Below are 6,085 nucleotides of genomic sequence, written 5' to 3'. Positions count from 1 at the left end.
ATAGACCGTAACATTATAACGCCCCCACGGCTGAAAGGGCGAGCATGTTTGGTGTGATGGGGATTCGAACCTGCGACCCACAGATTGCGAATCGAGCGCCTTAACCACCTGGCCATGCCGGGCCTAGAGAACTTAAAACGGAGTGTTACAAAAGTTACCTAAAACAACAACTGTTGTAAAGTCCAGAACTAATAGAAGAAGAATTTTAAAATGGGGGTGGGGAGGTGCACTTTAAAACACCTCTTGAAGTTTTTGAAGGATAACGTCGTGATTTGAAACGACTATAACACACACATATAAAATAAAGCATAAAATAATACTAAAACATTTATTAATGCCACATGCTCAAAATAATATAATACTAAAACTTCTATCGAATGATAAAGTCTAAAACTCTACATAAAAACAACATGAAGTTGATCTAGTAACAACAAGATAGCATATTGTCATAGTTTCATTTCAGTGTAAATTGCCTGTCAAAAGAGGGTGACGATAGTTGTGTGACGTACTTAAACCATAGCTCTGCGATGCAAAACAGTTGTGTAAAGTTATACAGAACGTAATGAGATATTCAACTTCTCATAAAGTTACAATGCCAACTATTTAAGGTCATCTGACCAAGTTCAACAGAAGCTGTGTGTATAATTACACTTTTTATAACGTAGTTTGTTCTTACACAGAACAAGGGTAACTTTGCACAGAATTTGTGCTAGCTAACGATACATTAAGCATTATATATGCTGCAGTATTAGGTAATTTCGCTTCTTAAAACGTTTAGGCCTATCAAGTTACACAACAACTGTGTAATTTCATACAGTGACCGGGGAAGTAAGCAAATCAAAACAATCGGTATTATTTCTTCCCTTGAGCACTTGGAACTCTAAAATATTTCTGTTGTTCAATGTTTCCCTTCTGCTCATAGTGACTTTCACAATTTTACAGTATCCATTGAATTTAAACAAACTATTGTAATGCATTTTCCAATCACCAGTAAAAATTACACGCAAAAATATTTCCAGAACTTTAGCGCAAATAGATACGAAATATAGTGTCTGTGTGCATACGTATATAGGATGTAAATATTTTCAAAGAGAGATATAATTTGAACTGTAATTTTCAATCTGAACAGCATTTTATGCACAAGTTGGCTGAACGACTAGGTTAGAGACCCCCTCCTGCCACAACAAATGCTTTATCTACTAGCTCTTTGAACTGGATAACAAGCTCCATTTTAGCAGCCCTTACTTTTTAATTGTTAGTCAAAAGGGAGGCAATCTGCCGACAGCTCCTGACGTCATAGATGCTTTGTCTACTAGCTCTTTGAACTGGATAACAGGATTAGTTGTTACTATTATAACGTGCCCATAGCTGTAAGTACGAAGCGTATTTAGCCGCTACATGTCTCGAAGCCCGATGTCTTAACTACTTGGCCATCTCTATTCCTAATCAGACAAAAGTATAGAAAAAAAACAACACATCATAACATTTAGATTTCATTTTTTCAAATATATTTTCTTTGACAAGAGTTTGGTTGTAGTTAGGCACAAAGCTACACAAAGGGCTATCTGTGCTCTGCCCACGACGGGTATCGATGCTCGGTTTCTAGCGTTGTAAGTCCGTAGACATAACGCTGTGCCACTAAGGGGCCTTTGACAAGAGAGTAAAAAGATAAAATGAATTTAAAAGACTTGCTGATTTCATACGACACAATTTTTATACTCGAATATAACGTGGTCTAGATAACAAATAGGAAATAACAGATTTCATTCAATATTTTCTGTTGTATTTTAATCACCACTTTCAAATTAATTGACTATTTTGTTTAGAAAAAAACATACAATTATTTTGTGGTATTGTGCCTACCTCTAATGCATCACAATGTTCATTTTGAGAGCTAGATCTAACATTCGGTGTCACTACACCAAAAATATATAAGGAAAACACTTTCGTAGAGCTTTTAATTTTTTTACTAGATAATCTAGTCTATATCAACATCCTGGACAAAGAAAACAATGTAGAAGTTTTAAGTCCGTTACACTCTCCCCTAGGTCATGCTCGAACCACACTAGCACTAAATGCTTGATCAAATGAAAATTCAGCTATGCATCTTAAAGAAAATTGAAAGAAATAAAAAAGAAGATATATGACATAATATTTTCACTGTAAAATATGTGTTCATAGCAAAATTACCGAGTATCGTTCTTAGACTTAATGTAAAATCAAAAGGTAAGAAACACTTGTCTGGGTGTGATTTCGCTTAATATGATTATCACAAAGGAAGAGCAATCAGTCAGAAGCACACGCCGCCTATGCAGCTGCTGTTAACTGCACAGCGAGATTGATTGTCACTATTTAACGCACACACACAGCTGAAAGTGCGCGGCGTGTTTCGTAACACCACGTCTCGAACCAGAGACCTCCCTGATACGCTAACCATTAGATCACACTCACATCTCATATAAAAGTAAATGTAGTTTGAACTGCGAACCAGATTGAAGGCACCAAATAGACAGTATTCGTCGCCTGAAACGACTACTCATAACAAAATGGTAGGATTGATTGTCACCCTTATAATGCACCCGCAGCTTAAAGTATGAAGCCTATTTGATAGCATCACGTCTCGAAGCTGAGTCTCTCGGATCCAAGTCCGATACACTATCCTCTAGACCATGCTCGAGCCACACGTAGCACTAAGTTCTTGATTAAATGAAAACTATGCTGTGCATGCTAAATAAAAACGTGACCGCTTGAATTATTATCATTGATATTTATGGTTATTGTGTTTAATAATAAGATGAAGTAGAGCCTTAAGAAATACTCACGGTTCCTAAAATATGATTTTATGTAATTGTGTTATTACTTCCTAAAGTTTATTTCTAATATTATTTTATTTCTTTATTAATTTAACATTGCTGTACATTTTCTGATTTACTTATAATAAGTTTTGCAACGGGTTAAAAATTTCACAGTATACTATACTTATAGTAAGAATGTTCGTCTGTCATACATTGAAACGATTTTCCCATGTATCGGTAATGTGTTTAACAAATATATTAATTGTCGAGTAACGTTTTCACTTCGGGTTATACTTAATTAATTTATGGCTAGGGTTAAAAATAGAATTACATTAATAGATAAGTGTGGTATTTGCACGATTCCTTGTAACTGTGGTCTAATTAATATTGGTCAAACACGTGGAAATTTAAAACTCAGACGTAAGGAACATAAATCAGCCACAGAAAACCGTAACATGTAGCTCAAAATTCTGATTATCCCATTGTTGACTGGAATAATATCAACTTGCTTACCTTAAGAATTTAAATTTAGCTTTAAGTAAAGATGTGGGTCCAGGAGTTGTAGAAAGTCATTTCTAGAAATCCTTTTTCAAAGAGAGATAAAAGGTGGCAGCACCATGCATATCAAATGATTGGTCAATGTATTTCCATTGTGCAAAATAGCAAGATTTAAACATTATTGTGTTTTTGTTTTTTTCCAATGCCGATTTCATTCCAGATGATGATAGGTTTGTGACCTACCAAAACAGAAGTGTAGGCGGTAAATCAAAAGTGGGAAGAATCAAGCTTTGTTTGACCAAGCGAAGCGGGGGAATGTGCACTCGACTTAGGGCTTGGAAGCTCTTGGGTTCTGGATAAAATTTTATGCTTTTCCTAAGAGTAATTTTCCTAATTTTGATGTATTTTTATGAGAATAGATTGAAAAGCGGGGGAGAGGGGCGGGTCCCCGCTTCCTACGCCACTGCGAAACATGTTTATTTTTAGTAAGACCTGGTGCCTTCACTGATTTCAAGTTACTGTGTAATTTTAAATGTTGTTTTAAGTGAGTTTTTAATAAACATCTATACATAAATACCGTGTTTCTATTTTTTTATATTTATGTAATATTTGTTATACTCGAAAAACCAACAAAAGAGTTGACGAACAAAGTGGCAGAGACAAGTGTTTCACAAACACTGTCCACCATATTACAGAAGAGCTAATTGATGAAATTCTTCTTTTTGGTAACATTCAAAACCTAGAGAAACATTGAGCATGATATTTTTTAACGTAAGATATCTGCAATGCTTTAAAAATAATGTAACATTTTTTATATAAATTAACGTGTGGTATATAAGGTGCTTTCTGAAAAAAATCAAAATTATAGAGAAAAAACAACAACATAATAATAACTATATAGAACTTTAGTATGCTGGCTTTTCGGAGTATAAATTGTTTATTTGTATGTTTGACAAGCATGTATTAGATGTTTATTTTACAAAGATTATGTGTTGCCAGATGTTGAGTGTCCAGTATGAATAGATTATCTTATGTTAGTTGACATATTCAATAAATTGTCCAGTATACTATTCTCAGGGATTGCATACAACTTTATAATCTTTGTACAAATATAACATCTTTAGATTATGCGTCACTTGTGAATATACTATTATGGACTATGTTAAACACTTCTGAAAATATTATTTTCCTCCGTTTGTATTCGTTCATCATTTATAGCAATTACGTAGGCTTAACTGCTCATTGTTTTCTACCTTATATAAAAAAAAATTATAGATGTTAGTTCCCATGCATGATTATGAAAATATGAACACAATTCTACACTATTAATAAACACTATTAGTGTGAACGGCTACATAAGTGTTTCTGAAATTTTACAGAACAGCTGTGTAAATATATGCATAACATTTGTGTAACCTTACACCCTTTTGTGTTTCCCCTTGTACAGCTGTCGCACAAGGGCGAATAGATAGCTCAATTCTCAGGTTTCCAGAGTGTGATTGGTGGAAATATGCAACTTAGTGGAGTTATTATCTAGTAATCGACTGTTCACTCTTGTCTAGGGTCTCAGCCAGTAAAGCTGTCTTGATTTTGTTCTGTACTATTTGAACAAAGGGGGTTTAGTTAACAGTTTAAAACTTTAATTTAAGTTCAGTTTGCTTTTGATTTAGATTCAGCTGCACTTCGTTTGCTGAAAGTTTTGTTCTCTGTTATGTAGTGTGAACGCGTGTTGCATTTTGCTTGGGTTTGCGCAAGCGTACAATAAATAGTTTGTGCTTCCTGTTGCATATTTTGTGTCTCGTCCTTTCGATGCCAGTTTACTAACTGAATCCTTTATTTCTCCAATCATGTGCGGAGTCTAATTACTTGTTGATTAATAAATCTTGATTAAGATTGCCACGCTTGAACAGAAGGTTTCGTCATAGGAAAGAAAAGAGCTTTACGATCTTATCAAAACTGGAAATAGCCATATATTAAAATATCCGAACATGTGTGGTTATATGTAGAATAAACTATAGGTTTCGTCATAGGAAAGAAAAGGAGCTTTACGATCTTATCAAAACTGGAAACAGCCATATATTAAAATATCCGAACATGTGTGGTTATATGTAGAATAAACTATAGGTTTCGTCATAGGAAAGAAAAGGAGCTTTACGATCTTATCAAAACTGGAAACAGCCATATATTAAAATATCCGAACATGTGTGGTTATATGTAGAATAAACTATAGGTTTCGCTATTACAACCAAATATTCAGTACAGGATGTTCGAAAGTAACATTTCAAAGAAAACCTAACATTATGCTATTATAAAAACGTGTTGCCGTTACTGTTCACTCACAGCTCACAATTCAAAGTAAATTTAGGTGAAGTCACTTTCTGAAGATCGTGATGATAATTATTGATATAGAAATTCATAACCTTCAGTTGAAAATATTAAAGAATTTTTTTGAACAGTGTTTCAAACACGTTTTGACCGCATCACTTCAAATCCTACTTGTTGTAGTTATTGTATATATTGTAGTACAACAATCGAGAGAGAAATGTATTTACGAACACCTTCAGTGTTTATATTAAGTAGAAAGGCCCGGCATGGCCAGGTGGTTAAGGTACTTGACTCGCAATCTGAGGGTCGCGGGTTCGAATCCCCGTCACACCAAACATGCTCGCCCTTTCAGCCGTGGGGGCGTTATAATGTGACGGCCAATCCCACTATTCGTTGGTAAAAGAGTAGCCCAAGAGTTGGCGGTGGGTGGTGATGACTAGCTGCCTTCCCTCTAGTCTTACACTGCT

This window comes from Limulus polyphemus, unplaced genomic scaffold (genome assembly GCF_000517525.1).
Source record: "Limulus polyphemus unplaced genomic scaffold, Limulus_polyphemus-2.1.2 Scaffold32, whole genome shotgun sequence".
Taxonomy (NCBI): domain Eukaryota; kingdom Metazoa; phylum Arthropoda; class Merostomata; order Xiphosura; family Limulidae; genus Limulus; species Limulus polyphemus.
The sequence above is the reverse complement of the archived record's forward strand: the minus strand, read 5'-3'. Positions refer to the sequence as shown.